The sequence below is a fragment of the Lithobates pipiens genome, unplaced genomic scaffold, assembly GCF_037356315.1.
Source record: "Lithobates pipiens isolate NorthernLeopardFrog02 unplaced genomic scaffold, aLitPip1_a1.2 Scaffold_30, whole genome shotgun sequence".
In the NCBI taxonomy this organism is placed as follows: Eukaryota; Metazoa; Chordata; class Amphibia; order Anura; family Ranidae; genus Lithobates; species Lithobates pipiens.
The window spans coordinates 174389127-174403511 of NW_027507791.1; the positions used below are offsets into that span (position 1 = coordinate 174389127).

General features: G+C 42.9%; 1 protein-coding gene across 4 annotated transcripts in view; it reads left to right on the top strand.

Moving 5' to 3' along the window:
• LOC143943351 (NACHT, LRR and PYD domains-containing protein 3-like) overlaps window positions 1-14385 on the top strand; it is a 465848-nt gene that overhangs the window by 66076 nt on the left and 385387 nt on the right. For 3 of the 4 annotated variants that reach the window (XM_077465072.1, XM_077465070.1, XM_077465069.1), the window contains exon 2: window positions 4332-4452. The exons of the other annotated variant lie outside the window; for it this stretch is intronic. The gene's annotated coding sequence lies outside the window, so the exon portion shown is untranslated. The remainder of the gene's footprint in view (window positions 1-4331; window positions 4453-14385) is intronic. 4 annotated transcript variants of the gene reach the window in all.

Here is a 14385-nt window from a genome sequence, read left to right on the forward strand (position 1 = left end):
TACCCTATGCTAATACTCCACTAGTGTGTGGTAGCGTTTGAAACAGTCATCGATGCATAGACCAAGTTGGTCAGGACAGGAGGGAAAATAAAAGCGAGTTTCATGCCTAAATCCGTGTTTTCTGCAGACACAATATCTTCTTTGTTAAGGTTGTATTCATGGACACAGAGGGGTTTCTCCACAACATCAGTCACTGTAGGAATTTGAACTGCCGTATCTGCGTGAAGAAAGGACAGAACAAAAACATTAAGTGAATCCCTCCACTTCACTGCTAACAAATTATTACACTTCAAGCAGGCTCTCTCCCCTGTCTGGATCGGTCAGGATTCTACAAGCCGTTGGGGGAAGCCCCGGTGATTAGATCACACAGTGCCACATGCGCCAATTCCACAATCAAAAAGGTGACTAAAAAGGGGCACGCTTGTGTAATAATTGTCTACATACAAGTGGTACACCTTTCCGAATAAGGGTGACACCAAGTCCCACACAATCTTACCAGTGATCCCTATGTAGTCTGGGCAGTTCTCCAGCTCTATGTGACTATCTTTTCCCTGGTAAACCATAACACTATATGTAGAAACTGTGGCCCTGTCACAGAGCTTATACATCTTGACCCCATATCTGGCACGCTTCCTGGGAAGATACTATTTGATAGAGAAGTGGCCAGAAAACTTAATCAGGGACTCATCAACACAGACAACTTGATGGGGGAGTAAATAAGGCTGCAAACTGCTGGCTGAAGTGGTTTACGAGGGGCCGAATTTTGTAGTGCATGAAGCGCAAGATATGCTCGTACTGTGTCCTGGTCATGGAGGCAGAGAACACAGGCATATGGTGAATTGGGTCAGTGGACCAATATAGGCAAGTCACTCATTTTAGTTATGCCCATGAAGAGGGATAGGCCCAGAAAGGTCATAAATTCGGAAACCGTAATAGGTTTCCAATCTCTGGCAAGGGTCAACTGGGGATTAGCGACTATGAATTGACCAGCATACAAGTTGCTTTGGTCCATAATAGATCTATAGAGATCTTCTTCTTGGTGGCTGCGGGACACTACTCGTGCTAGCCACCTCACCAGCTTGAACTGCACTTATGGGACTCACCACGTCACCAAGTGTTACTGCAGTGCTGGATATATGACCAGGATGTACTAGACCGCTGGTGCTTGCCAGTTCACCAGGATGAGCGGCACTAGTACCGGCTCTCTGCTCCATATGAAAGCCCTGCAGTTCTTGCACCTCAACGACAGCAGAAGAATGGGGTTAGGCGACCTTGGCAGGGACAACTACTCCATTGTCAGAACTATCTGTCATGGTGCCCCTGCTGTCTACAGGTTTGTATTCTGAGCTTGAATCTGACAGATGGATGACTTCCTCTTCACTATTTGTCATGCTCAGAAACGTGTAGGCCTTTTCACTACTGTACCTTCAATTGGACATTTTGGTCTCTAAATTTACTGGTACAGTAGTGAGACTCACAGGAAAAACAGCTCCTGACTGTCAGCGACTGCTTGAAATGCTACAAAAAAAAAAAAACTGTTAGCGTTCGCAGGAATCAGGCCTGACTCTGTGAATGCTGCAGTTATGTGTTTCGTTTTTGACAGTGATTGATTGATAGATACTGCACTTGGGTGGGCTATGATGGGCAGAGGGGCTAAACACAGGTGCTAGCTGGTATTTGGGCTGATCTCTCTAAAGCTGCGTTTTTGGGATCCCTAAACTACTGGGGATGCTAGTTTAGATATGATCAGATATTGATCCATTCAGACAATATACTATTAAGGGAGGTATATGGTGTGTGTGTGGGTGTTAGCCCCACTGGCACTAATCTGACACTGCCTGGGGTGATGCAAACCCTATCTGACACTAAAACCTCACTGATATCACCTGCCGGGTGATCAGGGGGTTAAACCTTTATTTAAGTAATATACGACCGGTGCCCCTACTCTATAAAAAAAAAACTAGCTAACCAGAGTCCCCCGTGACACTAATACAGTGATCACTGCTGACACGGGGTGATCAGGGGGTTAAATATTTATTAGGGGGGTCACTAGACCTATCTGGGCCTACACTAAGTACCCTAACACTGATTTCTGTCACTAATGACACCAGTACAGTGATCAAAAAAAAATGAACACTGCACTGGGTGACACAGTGACAGAGGGTGAAGGGGTTAACTGGGGGGGTGATTGGGGGGGGGGGTGACAAGTGTACCTACATGAACTGGTGTCAGTGTAGTGTTGGTGTACTTACTCTGAGATGTCTCCTCTCTCTGGAACAGAAAAAAGTTCCATGAGGAGAGATGACATCACTTCCCCTGCTGTGTTTATACTTACACAGACGGGAAGGATTTCATTTGCTAGGACCGATCACCAGGTCCAGGCCAGAAATCATTGGCCAGGGCCTGGGGATTGATAGGTTCTGAAGCGAATCCGATCATCGCACACGCAATGTATAGCTAAGACGCTTTGCACAGCTGGGCCAACCTGCTGCAGTATAACTGCGGCGGCTGGTCTGGAACTGGTTAAAGTGTATTGTGCTGAGTAAATTGATACCCAATGGGATTGATTTACTAAAACTGGAGAGGGCAGCTCTGCATGGCAGCCAATCAGCTTCTAACTGATCCATAATGTCAAGTCCTAAAACTGCAACAAACAACAAACTTCCATGCTGTAAATTTTCCATCGGCAATGCTTTACAATTCCCTCCAGGTCATTAGTTTAGAGTTTACTGTTCATTGTCCAGTGGAATTGGTCCGGCAAACAATCCGGCACACAATCCGCCGGACTTGGCCACACATGGACACTCCGAAAGTGCAGCAATTTCTAACGCGATGACGTACAGCATGTACGACGGGACTAGAAAAAGGAAGTTCAATAGCCAGTAGCCAATAGCTTCCTTCTCGTACTTGCTTCAGGGCATGCGTCATTCTTAGTCCGCCGGACTAGCACACTGACGAACGGATTGTCCACTGAAAGCCAAAACTACTTTCTAAGTCCGCCGGACTTTACGATGAAAAAGTCCGCTGGAGCCCACACACGATCGAATTGTCCAGCGTACTGTGGTCCGCCGGACTAAGTCTGCCGGACAATTCGATGGCGAGCATTAGAGGAAAACCATATTCAGACCAGTCCCAAACCTACCTTATTACATTACAATAGAGTATCGCCTACAGTGGCAGTAAGGTGTCCTTCCTGGGTTCCCTGGAAGAGTTCAGTGGAGGTGGCGCGATGTTGTATACAAACAAAATTGGCGTCCTCTTTTTCCCACAAATAGAAATTTCTTTTGGTGGTATTTGATCACCTCTGTGGTTTTTATTTTTTGTGCCATAAACAAAGAGCGACAATTTAAAAAAAAAAAAGAAAATTTTTTATTACTTTTTGCTATAATACATATCCAAAAAAATATATAAAAAAACAAAAATGTATTCATCAGTTTAGGCCGATAAATATTCTTCTACATATTTTTGGTAAATAATAGGCACATATTTATTGGTTTGTGTTTACAAACTATGGGATAGATTTAGTGACTTTTATTTATTTTTTCTGTTTTTTACTAGTAATGGTGGCGATCTGTGATTTTTAGCAGAACTGCGACATTGTGGCCGACAGATCTGACCCCAAATTACACTTTTTTGGGGACCAGTGACATTATTACATTGATCAGTGCTATAAAATGCAGTGATCAATGTAAAAATGACACTGGCAGGGAAGGGTTTAACGCTAGGAGGCAATCAAGAGGTTAACTGTGTTCCCTGGGTGTGTTATAAATGTGTCAGAGACATGACAGAGATAGCTGTTTCTGATGACTGGGAACATAAGATCTGTCATGTCATCTGTCAGAATGGGTATTCACCTTGTTTACAAAGACAGATCCCCATTCTGCCTCTGTTCTAGGTGATTGCGGGTCGCCGGCAGACATTGAGTCTGCCAACCCATGGGCACACTCTGGCAGCTTGCAATGAGCGCCCTCCCGCTATCATGCCTACATGCGCCGCCATACAGCTACACCAATTTGTGCAGGAGAGCCGAACTGCCGCTGTATAATGACAGTGGCTGGTCAGCAAGAGGTTAAAATACTTCTTCCATATAAAATACATTTAATAATATAGTAATGATGACAGAGTTGTATTCATTTGCACCCTTTATCTCTGCATGGATTGGGAACAAGCAGTTTATCTGTCTCTGGAGTTTCATTTTGGATATATTGTTATAAAAAATAAAGTTCCATAAAGATTTCAGTCTTCAGCAGGAAATTAATCCTCAGACATATTACATCCGAGGGATCTGGACAACATAGTAACCATTAGTGACAATGCATCTCTGTGTCTAGGTGTTCCCTGACATGACTGGGATTCAGATGTAGAAGAGCAAAGAGATGGAGGAGAGCTCGTCAAAATCCTTCAAAAGATTGTTTTAGAAAAAGATAAGGGAAGAGAAAGAAAGGAGCTGCGGTAATCACTTTTTGTCTTTTTATTTCTCTGATCAGTTTTAATGAAATATAACAAAATATATGGAGCATCAAATACTGAATACTTCTACTAATCCATTTAATGTGTTGATATTTGATGAAAGGTCATCTACAATTTTCTAATTGCTATGTATCGGCCTTTTCCAATCAGGGTGTGTTCAGGTTTCAGGCGGTGCCTTGGCAAAATGGCAAAAAATTATATACAAGCCAGCGGGTGTGTCAAGTCTAATGATCAGTGTTGCCGGCTATAGCTGGTGGCTCTGATCATTCAGGAAAAACCCAACAGGCTGATTGTATACAAGTCGATTGATAGACCAGCTCGCCCATACATGGATCAATATTCAGACAGTCCCTGCTGAACAGCTCGCATTGTGATCCATATATAGCCGGCTTAGCCATAAAATGTGACATTTGCCATACAATTTAGGCAAATGTAATTACTTTATTTCCAATAGGAAAAGAAAAAGCACTCACATTGCCTCATCCGTGAATATTGGAGAAATAATAAAAAAGGGGTTTCAAAGAAAACCTGTGGTTGGACTTTAAAGGCACAAGAAACACTGGGAGTACAAAAAATATTTAGCATTTATTGAAAAATACATAAAGTATAAAGACCAAAGACATGAAAGAAATAATAAAAAAAAAAATCACATACTGTATACAGATAAGAATCGATACATGATGTGAGCCCTAATGCATCTATATGTTTCGTTGTACACTTCTTCAGGACACATTTGATGTTCACTTTCTCCCAGGGGATTTTCGGATACCACCATATATTTATTTGTTTGGGATGACCGCTGGCTTGGATCTGGATCCACCATATTTGATAGACAGTCAAGCTTCTGCTTGTGGCTTTTCTGATCTGTATATCATGGTCCATGGCATAGTCCATCTCCCATCTAATATCCCCTGTTTAAAAGCACTTTTTTAGAAGGTTTTGATGATTGGCCCACAGGTGGCCTTTAGTTGTTTTTTGGCTGTGTTGAGCTGTTTTGCCCCTGAGCTTTTCCATATGTTTTTCTCTATTGGAAACCATTTTCTGTCTGATCACTGATTGACTAACACGTATTTACATGACCCTCCTGCAAGATAGTGAGATCCCTCTCTTCTTTGCAACTATTGAAACCCAAATGTGTCCTGAAGAAGTGTACAACGAAACGCGCAGACTCTTTAGGGCTCACATCATGTATCGATTCTTATCTGTATATGTGATTTTTTTATTATTTCTTTCATGTCTTTGGTCTTTATACTTTATGTATTTTTCAATAAATGCTAAATATTTTTTGTACTCCCAGTGTTTGTTGTGCCTTTAAAGTCTGACCACAGGTTTTCTTTGAAACCCCTTTTTTTATTATTTCTACTTTATTTCCAATTCCTACAGATCTATTAAAATTTATTTATTACAGTCCTTGATACAAAAAATGCTTTATCTATTCTCTCTTCTCCCTCAGCCAGACCCCTCTTATGTTTGATAAGACTTCGCCATCACATCTCCATGTTATGTATACAGCTGATCAGACATCAACTTTGTTTCACTTCTGCTCTGCAAAATACATACCGTATTTATCGGCATATAATACGCACTTTTCCTCCTGAAAATAGGGAGCAAATCACGGGTGCGTGTTATACGCCAACATCATACCTTGGAGCGGAAGGAGGGGGACGAACGATGCCAAAATTCACAAGCCGTCATCTCCCATTTACTCGGCTCTCACATCACACACACACAGTATTGCCTCCGCCACTGGCATTGGACCAGTCTTCTATCTATCACAGGAGCTGGTCCAATGCCGATGGCGGAGGCAGGACTGTGTGTGAGAGAGAGGTGACTGAGAGCCGAATGTGAGCTGAGTAAACAGGAGATGACGGCTCAGTGATTTCCTGAACTGTCCAGTCTGCATCGATGATGAGGCTGCAGATGAGCATTGAGGCTAAAAATGGGCATTGATGAGATGGGCTGCAGATGGATGGGCATTGATCAAACTGCATTGATAAGATGGGCTGCAGATGGATGGGCATTGTTCAGGCTGCATTGATGAGATGGGCTGCAGATGGATGGGCATTGATCAAGCTGAATTGATGGGAGATGAGGAGGCTACAGATGGGCACTGACCCTTATTTTAATTCAAAGTTGTTTATTTAAAAAATATGTTTTTTTTCTGAAACTTCCCTCTTAAAATTAGGTTATACGCCAATACTTAATATCTAATTGGCTTTTATCCATACAATTCCTGGTATATATACAGATGGAATGGTTTATCGAGCACAAACTATCAGTAAAAAGACACTAAAGTTAACCGGTTTGGGACCACCCATCGCATATATACTGCGGCAGGGCGGACCAGCTGCACAAAAACATGTGCAGGTATATGATTTTGGGCACAAGATCCAGGGGGCACGCACACGCCATTGAAGCATCGCTCCCACTGTGACTGGACACAGCACAGATCATTCAGAAGAAAGGGAGAACAGCGTAAACAAGGCAGTCCAGTGTTCTGTCAGGGTGTAAAAGAGATCTTGTGTTTCAGCTTAGCTGAGACACGGATCTCTTTTCCTCAAGTGCATCTGCCCCCCCCCCCTACAGTTAGAAACCATCCCCTAGGAGCACACTTAACCCCTTGATCACCCTTGGCATTAACCCCTTCCTGCCAGTGTAATTTATACAGTGGCAGTGCATTTTTTAGCACTGATCACTGTATTAGTGTCACTGGTCACCAAAAAGTGTCACTTATTGTCAGATTTGCAGTATAGTCAGTGTTTATCTTGCACTCCAGATGGAGTAATCCTTAGGGGTATAGTCTGTGGCTGTAATAGCTGGATGGTGATGTATCCATAGAAAGGGGTATTAAGGGTTAAAAAGTAAGGCAGCCATCCTTCGGAGTGTGTCCAGAACTCTGCAAGATATGCAAGGAAAAAACAGGGAGTGGGAGGCGCCGACCTGAGTGTAATGTTAGAATGATGACTTTAATAGGAGAAGATTAAAAACACTTACAATATGATAGAAGATGCATGCTCATCAAAGTAAAGCACAGTCCTGGCATTCCACATGGCTCTGTGTGTCCCACCGTGGTTCCGGATAGCTGGAAAGGATTGAGCAGCTGACTGGAATGGATCACAGTGTTTCTCCAGGAGCAAAGGAACCAAGCAGCTCCACACAGACCGGCATGGACCAGGAAGTGATGTCACTGGTGTCTGATTGGACCTAGGCAGGGCTGGAATCTTATCAATCAGGGCTGTAGTGATGAAAGGCTATGCGCTCGGAGCTGACTTCTCCTTCTATTTGCCATTACTAGTAAAAATAAAAGAAAGTCCATAAATCTATCCCATAGTTTTTAGACACTAGAACTTTTGCGCAAACCAATCAATATACACTTATTGGGATATTTTACCAAAAATATGTAGTAGAATACACATTGGTCCAAACCAATAATTAGATTTTTTCATTTTAATTTTTCAATAAGTTTTTATTGAGTTTTTTCAGAAAAGAATATACAAAGTTTACCATAAATATGGTATAACACAAAGGAAGATAACAGATCACAATAATTCCTCCTTCGTTCCAAGCCTTTTTTTTTTTTCTTTTTTTTTTTGCTACGTCAGCGAATTTATCTGCGAGGGCAAATCAACTTAACGTTCATTTTGTTTTCCTCGTCTTCACATCATTGTAGCTCATTTTTTACATTAACATTACCAACAATAATCTTTATTAATTTATATATATAAAAAAAATAGAGCCCAATTATCCTATACTATCCCTAGTATTTAGCCCGTACCCACCCTCGCACAGCTTCTTCCCATAATTCCCCCCCCCCCGGATCCCCCCCCACCCTCTTTTGTTACCTATGCGGATAGAAGAAAGGAAAAGGAAGCCCGGAGCACGCAACAAAACACTACACGTCAAGCCCCAATCAGGATGATCTATGAACCAGTTTAAAATTTTTTCCCAATGTGCCTTTATCACATAGTGAACCTAGTTCCCTTTCCCATTTTTGTATATACGGGGGGCTCTCCAGCCCCTCCCCCTCGGTCAGGAGCTCATACAGCCTGGAGACAATCCTCTTTGGGTTATCTGTTAAACACAACCTCTCCAATGGAGAGAGCTTGTTTTCCCTTTTCAATGGCTGCGGTAAACTCCCCACAAAGTGGGCCAGCTGGAGATACCTAACTCATCTACTTTCCCTATTTCCCCTTTATATCTTAACTCATAAAGTGACTTCATCCTTCCATTTTTTGTGATATCTTTTACACACACCTTCCCCTTGTTTAACCAATTCCCACTATTAATTTTTAATCCAGGAGGAAAATATTCATTCTCAGTTAACTCAATAAGTGGCGAGTTATACTGACCATTCAATTTCTTGTATGCCCCATTCCAAACCTTCAGTGCGTTTAGTGTTAAAACATTAATATTTACATCTAGTGTCCTGTACTTTGGTGGATTCCACACTATTTTATTTAACTGTGCCCTACTAAAAGTGTTCTCTATATCTATCCATCTTTTCTCCTTATTATTCCCCCTAACCCACTCCACTACTCTTGACAGCACGATAGCTTTATAGTATTTCTGAATATCAGGAACAGCTAATCCCCCTTTTCCTTTACTTCGTTTTAATGTAGTGAAGGGTATTCTTGGTTTCTTATTATTCCAGATAAAATCCATTATTAAGGATTTCATCTCAGAGAAGTAATACTTTGGGATTGCTAAGGGGATCATCTGTAGTTTATATAATATTTTTGGCACAATATACATCTTCAATGCGCAGATACGTCCTAACCAGGATAGTGATCTGTTAGCTAATCTTTTGCTTTCTTTCTTAATTTCTTCTAATAAGGGAAGATAGTTTAATTTATACATCTTCTCTATCGTGGTCGCTAATTTTATTCCGAGATAGTTCAATTCCTTCCGCCAGGGGGACTCGAACTTTTTTTGAAGCTTCTCTTTATCTAATTTACCCATGTTTAAATTCAGGATCTCTGATTTTGCCTGATTGATTTTAGAATTCGAGAGTTGGCCATATTGTACTATTACTTCCATTAGTTTAGGCATGGAGACCCCAGGGTTGTTGATGTAAAATAAAATATCGTCTGCAAAAGCAGCCAATTTGTGTTCTTCCTTCCCTATTTTGATTCCGCTAATCTGTGGGTCATTACGGATCGTGGCAAGCAGTGGTTCCAGGGATAATACAAATAACATAGGTGACAGCGGGCATCCCTGCCTCGTTCCGTTTTTTAACTCAAAAGGTAAGGACATCATACCGTTAACCCTGACCCTTGCGGTAGGGTGACTATATAGTGTCCCTATTCTCTTGATCATTTTGGGGCCTACCCCCATCATTTTCAACGTCTGGAGCATAAAGCCCCAGCTCACCCTGTCGAAAGCCTTCTGGGCATCAATCGACCAGAGTAGACTGGGCCCCCCCCCCCCCTAATTCCCTGGGACAGTAGGAGCACCGTTCGCACCCCATTGTCCTTTCCTTCCCGCCCTGGTATAAAACCCACCTGATCTGGGTGAATCAATGTGCCCATCATGGCCTTCATTCTTCCCGCCAGCACCTTAGCAAAGAGCTTTATATCAGCATTAAGTAAAGAAATAGGCCTATAATTAGGGCACCTTGTCTCATCCTTCCCCTCCTTCCGAATTATAGTTATATTAGCAGAAGCTGCCTCTTTACTCAACTCATAGTCCATACCCAGTCCATTCATATAACTACATAGGTGCAGAATTAATATTTCTTTTTTTTTTCTTTTTTATAGTAGTATACCGTAAACCCATCCGGGCCTGGGCTCTTCCCCGAGGCTGATTCCATAAGTGCCCTTTTTAATTCCTCCTCTGTTATGGGTTTGTCCAAATCTTCCCTGTCTATTTCCGTGATTTTTGTTAACTGGGCCTTTTCCAGAAACTCTTCTCTTTGTGCCTCCTTATCCTCCCCCGCAAGTCCCTCTAGCTGCTCTACTGAGTATACTTTCTCATAATAGTTTTTAAATGTTTCTGCTATCTCAGATGATCCAAAAACCATTTCCCCCTTTCCTGAATGAATCTTTTCTATGAAGTTCCTAGATTTTTCCTTTTGTAACTTTCTTGCAAGGTATTTGGTGGGTTTATTCCCGCCATAATACCCGTCCCTGGTTCTCTGACTGAGGGTTTTTTGAGTTTCTTGTTCCATTAAAATTTTCAGTTCTTCCCTCTTGGCTATTAATTTTGGAAGGATCCTTTTATCTTGATTCCCTTTTTGTTTATGTTGTTTTTCTATTATATGTGTTTCCTCCATTATGGTTCTTATTTTACCTAGTCGTTCTTTTTTTTTCCTAGCTCCCTGGGATATCAGGATACCCCTGATATAAACTTTGTGGGCCTCCCATAAATTTTGCCTTGATACCTCCTCCGTATTATTTATAGCAAAATACTGTTTTATTTCTTTCTCAATCTCTTTTCCTACCTCGTCATCTTGGAGTAAACCCTCATTCAGACGCCATGAGAAAGGTATCCTTTCCTCTCCCTTTACTACCATCTTCATTCCCACCAGGGCATGGTCTGAAATAGTAGTTGTCTCGATCCTAGTCTCTATGATCCTTTCCAAAATTCTATGTTCAACATATATATATAATCGATCCGGGAGTACGTCCCATGCACAGGGGAGTAAAACGTATAGTCTTTTTCATTTTGGTGTTGTACCCGCCATGCATCTACTAATTGGGATGCATGTAGTTTTTGTTTAGTTCTTTTAAGTTGAATCCTACTAGTCCCCTGTGCACAGGACGTACTATCCAAACTTGGTTCCATGCTAAAATTCATATCTCCCATCAAAATTACCGGGCCTTTCTTAAAGTCCATCAATTTACCCAGAAAGTTGACCAGGTATTTTGCGGAGTCGCGATTTGGTGCATATAGATTAGCTAAGGTACACTCCATTTCTCCCAGTTTCCCTTTTAATACTAAGTACCTTCCCTCGGGGTCAACTAGTCTATCCTCTAACTTGAACTGCACCTTCCTTGCAAACCCTATAGCCACTCCCCTACTCTTATTTGTTATAGCGTCGCCGTAGTACCAAACTGGGAATTCTTTGGAATATAATTTAGTGTTCGCTTCATGGGCAAAATGGGTTTCCTGTAGACTAATCACATCTACTTTATAATAATGGAGCTCTTTTAGGATCTTATGCCTCTTACTTGGGGAGTTCAGCCCTTTGACGTTATACGTCATAAAATTTATGACCGACATCTAGTGTCTCCCTTTTGATCCTGTCGCTTCTCCCTCCTCCCCTGAACCTCCGCCCCCCCCCCCCTTCCCACGCATAGGTTTTTCCCCCCACCCCCTTCCCCTCCCATCCTCCCCCTCCCCCCCGGCCCAATTGTGGCCTTTAACTCGCCGATGGCTCTGTAGTACTTAACCATCCTTGAGTCTCCTCTCCAGGGTGCCCCCGCATGCCTGCCCCATCTTCCCTCCCGGCCCCCAACATACGAAGGGGGGGCCGGGAGGGAGGACCGTAGCCCCCTAACTTTCCTGCAATCCACTCCATCCCCCCCCCCTCACCCCCTCCCCTCCCCATCCCCCCATCCGGGAAGGTCTGGGATCCACAGATCTAGTTTTTTACAGAAGTCCTCTAATTCCTCCGGGAATCTCAGTCTAGCTGTCACCCCGTCCCCCAGACCAATTAAACATGAGGGGAAACCCCAGTTATATTTAATATTTTTTTTCTTCATTTCTTCCAACAGTGGTTTTAATAATCTTCTCCTGGTCAACGTCTCGGGGGCCAAGTCCGTAAATATTTGTAACTCTGTGTCCATATATAAGGGGGCCCCCCTCTCCTCAACTTCACCCCGATATCTTCTTTGTCCTTATAGAACCTGAATCTCACAATGATATCCCTGGGTCTACTAGCCCCATTATTTCTCCATTGACCAATCCGGTGTACTCTCTCAATTGCTGGAAATTCCTCCTTCCCTTCTTCCAGGAATGGGCTGAATATTATTTTGATGATTTTATTTAAATCTTCCCCTCTAGATTCTGGCACTGATCGGATTCGGATATTTTTCTGTCTGTTGCGGTTTTCCTGGTCTTCTAATTTATATAGAAGACCCCTCTGATTTTGCTGGGAGAGTTTAACCTTTTCCTTCAACTTTATGACCTCCTGGGCCAGATTCTCTACCCTTTCCTCCGTCACCTCCACTCTTTTTAACAGATGACCCAGGTCAACACGCAACAGGTTTATATCTGTTTTAATTGACTTTTCCATTCGTGTAAACATTTCTATCAGATCGCCTTTTGTTAGTATTTGATCCACCGTTCTTCCTTCCTCCAATTTACTTATTTCTGTGTCACTCCCATTCCCTAATTCTTCTAATGACTGATCTGGGGTTTCCCCGAGTTTATCTTCCCGCCCCTTTCTCCTCACTGTCTTAGGGTGTTGGTGTCTGGTACTTTCCTGGTCTCTGGGGCTCGAGCCCTGTGTCATGAACTGTCTTATTGAACTCTCATTCCCTCTATCTTTTGGAGTTTTCAAGGGACCTCCCTTTGTTTTGCTTGTTGACTTACTCATTGTTGCTTCCTTTCCTTTTCTCATTCGCTTCCCCAGTTTCTTCTCAAGTGGGCTTCTATCCCCTTCTAGGACCAGTTTATTATTATTGGGAAGATATTATCCAAGATCTTCTAATTTCCCCTCTAATCACCAGTTACTGGGCCTCCAAGTTTGTTTGCTGCCAGGTAATCTGCTTATAAATTCCCCTTCTTTGATCCGTGACCTTCTTAATGAGCCGAATGTTTAGGCTTTTATTACCTGGTTCTTTAATTATCAGTCCATACGCAGTTATTTTTACACGTTTTGGCTCGAATAGAAATCTTGGAAGTCCTGTTCTTTAAAGCCCTTCCAATATAGCAAACTTATATAAATGAATAAAGATACTAATTCCTTTCCACGGCCCTTTATTCCATACCTCTATTAAGGGGTCCAGGGAGGAGGGCTTAGTCACCCACCTTTAGGATTTTATCCAGTTATTTAGCACCAACTTCCAATGAACCTCTTAGAGTTCTCCCGTTTTCCACACCAATTCTCCCTGTCGCCCCTATTTCCTTCTCCCCCTCGAGTCACGTTCCATATGAAAGGGTTTTTATGTACACCACATAAGCTCTCAGTTCGTCCAATAGGGGGTAAAATTACCACTACACACCTCCTCCATTTAATTAGTAATTGTCGCTTAATACTTCTCCAAATTCATATCTCTTTCATGCTTCCATGCTTTCATGCTTCCCTGCCTCTAAGAACATAGGGGAAAGCGCACAGTCCCAATGGTATAAGACAGAGCTTGTATACCTCTAACTTCTCCTTTAAGGGAGCTACTCCACTCGCTCTCTTAAACTGATTTGAGGATATCCAAAAAAAGAAAAGGAGCATTTGTTTGTTTTATATCAAAGAAGAAAAAGAAGAGTCTTACCAGTCTTTCCAGTTTTAACCAATAGCCAACAAGTCTCTCAGGTCCCCCTGACATTTACTCATACCTTGCTGTGCTGCATTTCATCCAGGAGAAAGACTTTATCTTGACCCGGTTTATTTCCCTCTCCAGTCGCCTGATCCCCAGGCGTGCATTTGTCCTCAGCCTCTGTAACATAAGGACAGACCAGCAGATGGAGGGAGGGAGGAGAGAGACACACGGGCCAGCAGTCACCTCACCGCTCCGATGGTAAACCTCCGCTCTTTCCTTCTCCGGAGCGCGGGGTCAATCCCCGCATCTCTTCCGACGGTGCTGGCGGTGACTTCACCGTCCGGTCCGTGTCCCGCTCGGAGCCTCTCACGCTCCGATGTCCACAGACCTCCGTGTTCCTTCCCTCTCGGGCTTCCGCGCCTGCATGCCGGCTCCTCCCCCCTGGTCAGAGGTCGCGGCGTCAGCTCGTCATGACGCTCCGATTTGATTTTCCGTT